We start from the raw sequence: 9,353 nt of genomic DNA, 5'->3' as shown, positions 1-9,353 counted from the left end.
CTCCACTCTCTCTTCCTCCCCCTTCATTTGCTCCTGTGTGCTCTCATCAGACCTGTCCCTCTCCCTGAGCTGTAGCTTCAGTGCTGTCCTCTGAAGTGATTTTTTCTGTGGGGAGGGGCAGCTGTCCACGTAGCTGGGATTGGGGCTGGCCCATGCTTAAGGTTTTGTGTTAGTTTGGCTGGGCCAGAATTCAGTTGTTTGTCAGTGAAACCTAGTAATTCCTTATAATATGATTTAACATTATGAATTCAAATCCAACCATCTGTAAGCTTCCTTAATGGGATAAGATTAGAATGGAATACAACACATGCACTCAGGTCACAGCTCTGATACAATTAAAAAGAAGTTAATAGTTCTGAGTCAGGCTGCTGAACACAAGGTCAGCAGTGGGAAGCTACCAGCCTCTCTGCAGGAGAAAGACAAGGCTTTCTCCTCCCATAAAGAGTTGCAGTCTCTGAATCTCACAAGAGCAATCCCACCCTGTGCGATGAATCAGCAATGACTAGATGGCCTGATTTGGGTTTGGAGTTCCTCAGTGGGTGTGGCCTCCTTCCAAAATAGGGGCACCAGGGAAAAGCTTGGTTTGCTTTCTGAAGGGTCGGAAGCCTGCCTGCGGTTGACCCCTCAACCAACAGCCTGTAGTACCATCTGCAGATCCTGGGAATAGGCACCTCCCATCTAACCCACTGCCCTTGAATTTACCCAATTCACTCTGCAGACACAAGCTGGCCAGCACATGAATGCAAAACCTCTGGATAGCGAAGTACAGGTAATTCTGTAATCCGATGTATTTAATTGTTTCCATTTATTACTCAAAAGTAATCATTATGAAGTTGATTTTCTGAAAGAAAGGTGGACTGAATGGGCAAGGTCAGCCTATGTACTACCTTGGGCATTTTCAGTCGCCTGGGTCAATATTTCCTTTTCTATAAAGCAAGGGCAGTTGACAAGATGATTTCTAAAGTACCTCTCAATTGGATGATTCTGTGACTTTAATACCTTTACTATGGAGGAAAATGTACATGACAATGCATCCTCTCAGCACATCAGCTAAAATAGGACACGATTAAATAATAAAACTGTCACTTCAACTGCACAATGTAGTTTTAAAAAACCATTTTGAGACAGGAAGATTGTTCTGCTCTTTCAATACGTTAATGTTTTCAAAGTGTTCTTCCTATATAGGTAGTGGTAGAAATAATTGCTGATCTTTCTCTACTAGTATCTATATGACTTTGTCTTCAGCTATTGCATCATTAGTGCATAGAGAGAAGTATTATGGACACAAAAACTTTACAGAACCAGAAAATCAGTTCTAGAGAGAAAAGCTAAGAAACTAAAATTATAATTTCTAATTTCTATCACCTATTTTAAAAAATCTAATGCATATGTACATATTTTTGAATCATGAACTATATTTCACTTACTTATCTTTAACCTTCTGTCATACTGTGGTTAGCCATCTGAATTGTCAAGGAAACATTATTAAAATGCCATAGTGATGTAATGGGTTGTACATTGGGCTCCTAATCAAAAGGTCAGCAGTTTGAAAACACCAGCTACACCATGGGAGAAAGATGAGGCTTTCTAATTCGACAAAGGACTACAGTCAACTCACAGGGGTGAGTCTACGCCACCCTAGAAGGTTGCTGTGAGTAGGAATCCACTCAGTGGCAGTGATGTTGGTTTTTCTGTAGTTTTTTTTTGGTAAGGTACAATAAGCTAGATCATCCGTGCTTAATGTATCAACAGCCACCGCAATTAAACTTTCCCTTTCAGTGCACTTAAAATGTTATATGTGACTTGCTTTGTGTTGTTAATATTTAAAAATGACATGCTTTTCTAATTTTTCTATTAATTAATTTTATTTTGTTGTTGTTGAGAATATACACAGCAGCACATACACAGATTCAACAGTTTCTACATGTATGAACCAAGAATATTTATTACATTCTTCAAGTAGTAAAGCCATTATTGCCATCCTTTTTGAAAAGCTCTTCCCTCATTAGCATATATGCTCCTCTACTTTTTTTAATAGTGTCATTTTTTCCCCTAGATAGATGGTTCTTGATAAAACACAATGCTCAGAGCAGACAGGCTTTTCTTGTTAAGTTAAACTGTTGTTTGGTTTTAAAGAGGACATGCATATGGTCATAAAAGATATGAAAAGATGCAAGTCAATACCACAGTGAGAAACTCTCTCACTCCACTAGAAGAGCTAGCATTAAAACAGAAACACAACAGAACAGAACAAATATTGACAAAAGCCGAAACCTCATCCGCCCATCGCGAGTAGGAATATAAAATGGCTCAGCTATTGCGACAAACAGTATGGCCTTTCCTTGGAAAACTAAAATGAGGACTGCCATGTGACCCAGCAATTTCATTTCTAGAAATATATGGAAGCAACCTAAAAGATGTAATAGAACAATGTTCACCGTAGCATGATTCACAAGAGCTAAAATATCAATTGTTCCAATCCTCCCAGAGGTACATTGAAAGAAAGACCTGGCAGTTTACTTCTGAGAAATTACATCCTTGAAAACCCTCTGGAGCAAAATTCATGACACATGACCCATGAGGCCTCTCCAAGTCAGAATTAGCCAATGGCAATTCATTTGATTTGGGTTTAAAAGGTTGGAAAGGGTTTTATTTCATAAAGCAAATCAGCACAAAAAACTGTAGCCAGCCTGTGCTACACAAGTAAGCCTGCTTACCTAGTTTCCGGAATCCTCCATCCCTGCCAGAGAGTGTTAATTTGAAAAGAAACTCTCGAAGTAGAATCTTTGATGTGATCATTGAGATGGAGGGGGGTGGGGGCTCCAGTGAAGTTGTTCACTGTTCACTACTGATTAATAAGTAAGCACATGGAAACCCATGCTTATTAGTAATCCAACACTTTCCATCTGTATTTCCCTCAGACTAACAGCCACCTACATGCTCAGACAACCCTCAGTCTAGCACGTTTTAATTTATCCCTTTCTTTTGTTTAAAATATACCTCTAACCTGTGAACAATTCTGTCAGTTCTACGTTGAAAGCAGAGCATAAGTCACATCCTAAGTGCCCTTTACAATGACCACAGGGTAAGTCTAGAGTCATCTTTTAAAAATATACACTAGGTCATTCCTCTCTTTTGTTTAAAACTCTCCAATGACTTCCTGTACCCCTTAGAATGAGGGTAAGAAGCCCTCTGTACTGTAGTCACTAGTCTCCTGTAAGGTGCCCTCTGTGATCAGCAAGGCTCCTATGTTCCCTCACTCAAGCCCCAGCCTCCCAAGCTCAGCCTCCTACAAGGCATTCAATTTAGGGATTTCTACTTTCCTGAGTTGTCACTCCATTATTTCCCTCTTCCTATTGCATTCAAATAACAGGCTAAGGCCATCTCCCTAACAACCTTCAAGGTTGGGAGGGTGGTCTGCCCATCTGAGCCCTATCTTGGCTGCTTAAGCTAAGATCTTCAGCTCAGAGCATTTGTTATAGAGGGGAGGGAATTTGTTATAGAGTGGGAGGGAATAGAGTCTCACCCCCATCTCCTCTGCCAGTCACAGAGAGCTTCTTCCTTGTTCTGAATCCACAGAAATGTCTTTGTTTCTATGACTACGTTGACTATTTAATTGCACTAGAATAATTAATCTTTTCGTTAATGGGAAAGAAATGTTTCTTCCGGTCATGTATTCATGGTCCAGACTGCCTTGTTGTTTGAATTTTCACAAAGCTCTAGGCAACAGGAGGGTCAGGTCTGGTGTGGCTGAATAAAACCTCCTCCCTCTTCCTCTCCTGTTCCTTGTTTCCAAGGCACTTTGAAGCTTAAAGAAACAGAAAGAAAAAATACCTAGACGCTTTGTCTTAGTATCTTTCACCTGCAACATAGACTTACAGTTTTATATGTGCAAAAGAAATGTCCCTTGTCAACTGACCTTGCGCCAAGGATGTGAGAGAGCACAATTAACTGATCCCATCATGAGCCTTTCCACAGTCAGCTGCATCCTAAGCACTATGTAAGTAAATAAAAGCTCATGAAATGCCACTGGGCATTGTCAATTAATTATTGAAAGTCACAGTCCTCTAAGGGCCCATTTTTTACTCTGCCTTTCAAAGGATCTATAGCACCCTGCTGTCCTATCAGGCCCCATTAATCCCCTATGTAGCACTTACACACTTGGTTATTTTTGTAATATTTATTAACTTACTCTTGTCTCCCCAGAACTACCCATCACCATTATGCCAAGAAGACTATATGCTCTCTGAAAGTAGGCATAATGAATACGTATGTTGGTCACTGATGTATCCCCAGCTCCTGGAACCGTGCCTGACATACTCTCAGCATCACTGATGAATGAATGACATGGATTAAACTGGTCAAAATATGGAAAGGGTAGAGAAAGCAGAAAATGTGGAGATGCCGATGGAGCAAAAGCATGGGTAGGATCTGAAGAGACTGTCGAACAGCAAAACAGTTCCTGCACAGCAGCAGCTAGTGCAGCTGCTACATCAGCAAGCCACACTTCCCTAAGTTGTTGGTAAGGACACAACAAGCCAAATGGACTTAGATCATTTGTTATCCCTGACACAGCAGGCAACATGAGCTTCATGTTTGCATAGGTTTCGCTTGCTTCCCAGGTCCCCCGAGAGGGATGTGAAACCAGACCCAGGTGAATGCTACGCACACAGTGAATCCGTGTCACAGCTGAGCACCTCCAACACTCAGAGATCCTGCACTTATTCACAGGCTGCTCACAAATGCACCCCTCCGCCCATGTGGAGAGAGGCATTATCTTTATTGCCCTGAGATTTCTACAGGGAGAGATGTTTCTAAATCTCTCCAGAGGGAGTCAATGTGCTTATGTTGCTCAGGCTGACTATTATCGAAATGTCCTTGAACGAAGTTGTCAGTGTCCTTTAAACAGAAGATTTGAAAAAATCCTAGACCCTAGAGGATTATCTCTCTACATAGGTGTCCTATGACCAAATTTGAGGTGGAAATTTTTTTTGCTCTAACAAGGAAAAATAAATAAATCCCATGGCATTGTTTGGAAACCTGGGAAAACAAAGATTGTCACCCAACTTCCCAGGGAGCAGTATCTGGAAAGCCCCAAAGGGACTAAACTGAGAACTGCACATTGTGTCGGAAAACAGGGCACAGAAACAGCCTTGCAGGGCTTTCCCTGCTGTGGCACCATACTGAAGTTGCACCGTTATTCTCGGGCTCTCAGACATTCTCTGGAAGTCAGAGCAAGGCCAACAGACCAGACTACACCAAAGATAGTCTGAAAGGACCAATTACCCAGGTCTACATGGGATTTTCACTCCCAAGGGCAAAGGCATGTAGGCACAGATGCACGCCCCTAGAATCTCCCCCTTAGGTCAGACTCCTAGGAGATTGGAAAGAGGTATCTTTTATTGATCACCTTTTTGAAAGATAAAGGTTTTTACCAAATTCTCAGAAGCCAGATCTGAGAGCTGTAACTGGGAGTCCTGGCTCAGGAGCTTGCCGGCAGTGGCTACTCTCCAGTGACTATAATTGTCCCTGTCCACAACTCTCCCCCAGTTATTTATTCTTATTTTTACAAAAACCTCATCATCTGTCAGGCATCCTCTGGTGCTTGGTATGCAGCTGTGTTGCTGGAAGCTTTGCCACTAGTATTTCAAATCCTAACAGGGTCACCCATGGTGAACAGAATTCAATGGTGTTTCCAGACTATGAACAGCCTAGAAAACTGCAATTGAACAAGGAGATGTTGAAGAAGCTGGTATCATCAGCAAAAATAAAGCCTGGGGTTGACTATGGAGCAACTAATCAATGATGCAAATGCAAATCCTGGTTGAAGATGAAAATCAAAACAAGCTATCACTTTTTTTCCTATTGTCAAAGCACAGGCTCATAATTTCCTTTTAAAGCCTCATCACATGCATGCTTAATGTCCATATTTCTAGCAACCTTCTGCATCTGGGACTGTATGTATTCTCTAGCACAACACAGACTTACTCTGTAGTTCGCACTTCCTTCTGAGCCTTCATCAGAATTGTCTTTGACATCCACACTTCTACCAGCAATCTTTTCAAGGCAATCTATACTTTCACTGTCAAGCACCTGGCAAACTTTTGCAGTCTTCACCATTACCTAAGTTCAAAGCCAGTTCCGCATTGCAGGTATTTGTTAAAGTAGCTTTCCAAATTCTGTCTCAGGTCTCTAGTACTGTTATAACAGAAATACCACAAATGGGTGGCTTTATGAAGCAAAAACTTATTTTCTGACTATTTAGAACATTACAAGGCCAAAGCTAGAGTGCTGGCTCTAAGGAAAGACTTTCTGTCTTTGCTGGCTCTCCAGAGGAAGGCCCTTGTCTCTACAGAGAGTCTGCTCTAGGGCAATCTTAAAGGACTTTGGCAATCTCTCTTCTCCCATGTCTTTTTCTTTGATTTGCTTGTTTAACCTCTTTTATGTCTCAAAGTGATGGGCACACTCAAGATGCAACCTAATCCTATTTCATATAACAAAGACAACCCATATCCACACTAGATTATAATCACTGCCACAGAAGTTAGAATTTAGAACATTTTTGTGGAACACGCTTCAATTCATAATAATTCCTTAGAGCTAAAAAAGAGGGCTCTAGGAAGGATAAACGGAAAAGAGATGTTTACATCTCAGTGGAAAAAGTGTGGTTAGAGGCCATTGGCTGGTGGAGAATTTTGCTGTGTTTCCCAGGCCACAGTGTCTGTGTATGCTTCGAAAACCTTTTTCTTGAGGCACCAGACAACTGTAATCATTAATTGTATAATTGTGTGTGGTGTGATAGTTAAGAGTCTGTGTCAACTTGACACTCTTAGGTGAAGTTAGGGGTGGAGCCAACTACCCATCAGGTCCCAGTCTGATGACACCTCCTTGAAGGTATGCCCTTTCGTATAAGAGAGAGCGATCCTAAGCAGGGCTGACCTCTCTTTGGCTCTTCACATTCTACTGAAGCTGGATCCTGCATATGGCTTTTTGCTCTCTTGTTGGGCTAATGATCTTAGGGGCCCTCAGCAAACTGCAGACAATGAGTTCACTTGACTGACCTCAGATCCATTCACCTCTGCATCCACAAGCTTGCACTGCCCCTTTCCCCACCCCTCTGCCTGCTTCCCCATCCTCTTCCTTGTTCATCAGTTTCCACTGCTACACGAGTCGGGAGAAGACTTACTTGAAATGGACTGGGCTTATCTACTTCTACAACTGTGAAAGCCATTTTTCAATATAAATCTCTTTCTATATACAAACATATACAAGCATCATTGGTTTTGCATCTTTATAGAATCCAACCTGATACATGTGGCAAGACTTCTAGGCTAAGATTCCCAGTTGATCAGGCAAACACTAGTCCGGATGGTGTCAGAAGTCATATGTACTTAAATTGTTGTCAACCTTGACGCATTAAATTGTAGTGGCAGAAGACCCGATGAGCTGTAGAAGGATACCAGGATCGTTATCATGAAGAAAACTATTTAATGCATCAAATCTGTCTTGAGCTATTCTTGAAATGCAATTGGGATATATTCAAGGTCATATTTGATTCTTATGTAGTTATTTTAATTTTATTCACCTTTAACCTGAACCTACATATGAGCAATTGCTGGTGTGTCCCCCTGTTGGCCTTGGCCTTATTTTACATGCTGATATTGCACTTCCCCACTGTCTTTTCCCACGATGTAGTCTACTTGATTTCTGTGTATTCCATCTGGAGAGGTCTACATGTCTAGTCACCCTTTGTGCTGTTGCTAAAAGGTATTTGTGAGGAAGAAGTTGTTGGTCTTTCAAAATTCTATCATGTGATCTCCAGCTTCATTTCTATCACCAAGTCCGTATTTTCCAACTACTCTTTCTTCCTCTTTGTCTCCAACTTTGGTGCACCTATTTCCAATAATAATCAATGCATCTTGATTCTATATATAATCAATTCCAGACTAAAGTTGTTGGTAGAATTCTTTGATTTCTGCATCATTAGCTTTAGTGTTTGGTTCATACATTTTAGTTATAGTTATGTTGACTGGTGTATTAGTCTGGGTACTTTGGAGAAACAAATCCACAGCAACTCATGTATAAGAGAGAGTTTTATGTAAAGAAAATGTGCATCACGAAAACATCCCAACCCAATGCTGCCCAAGCCCACAAGTCCAACATTAACCCATTAACCCAACACCAGTTCACAAAGTCCTCCACCTCACAAAACAGAGGCAATGATGCCCACTGCAGGAAGAAAGCTGAGTCAGTGAACGAACAAGCATCTCAGCACTAGCAGGGGTCTCCACACGGCTGCTCCAGCACCCAGGGCTGCATTGGGATAGGTCCATGTAGCTTCTCCTTGGGGATGTCTTGTAGGAAGTCAATCTTGCAAGCTGAAGCAGGGAACTGCTAACCCAACTGCACCCTGGTGCAACCATCACAAAACAAGAGACCCGAGAACTAGAAAGGCGAGGCTCACCACCATTTATCCCTCACCTTTCAATTAGCCCCACATGTGATTATCAGCCAGGCTGGCACAATTAACTAACTCAACTGGATTCCCTTATATTCAAATCGATATAATTACATATAGATTACATTGTATTTCAAGCTAGTTCTTAAAATGCCCTTTTTCATGATCAATGGGACACCATTCCCTTTGAATTTGTGATTCTGGTGATAAAGAATATGATTTTGTGATTCAAATGGCCAAAACAAGTTCATTTCAGTTCATAAAAAAAAAATTATCGATAGCCTTGATGAGAACATGAATTTCCGATTGCTCTTGTGGAAACTTCACATGAAGCAAAAGTCAGTGTGTGAACAGAACAAGGGAATACTGCATGGTTGAAAGTCAAGAAAGTTGTGTGTCATGGGTGTACCCCCTCACTATACGTACTCACTCTGTATGCTGAGCAACTAAGCAGAGACTGGACTGCATGAAGAAGAACACAGCATCTGCTTTCGGAAAGACTTACTAACAACTTGTGAGATGCAGACGACACAAACTGGCTTGCGGAAAGTCAAGAGGACTTGAAGCACTTGCTGATGAAGATCCAGGGTTATAGCTCTCAACACTGATTATAACTTAAAGAAAATAAAAGCCTCACAACTGCACCAATGGGTAACATCATGATAAATGGAGAAAAGATTCAAATTATCGAGGATTACATCATGGTTGGACTCACAGTCAATGCTCCTGGAAACAGTTGAGAAATCAAGGGATGCATTGTGCTGGGTAAATCTACAGCAGAAGACCTCTTTAAAGTGTTGAAAAGCAAGGATGTTTCATTGAGGATTGAGGAGTGTATGTTAGTATGTAAGTCAAATCAGGACAGGCCATCCATAAAGTCATCAGCAGCATGCAC

The sequence above is a fragment of the Echinops telfairi genome, unplaced genomic scaffold (genome assembly GCF_000313985.2).
Source record: "Echinops telfairi isolate 266 unplaced genomic scaffold, ASM31398v2 ScPeMD7_7;HRSCAF=31, whole genome shotgun sequence".
In the NCBI taxonomy this organism is placed as follows: Eukaryota; Metazoa; Chordata; class Mammalia; order Afrosoricida; family Tenrecidae; genus Echinops; species Echinops telfairi.
The sequence above is the reverse complement of the archived record's forward strand: the minus strand, read 5'-3'. Positions refer to the sequence as shown.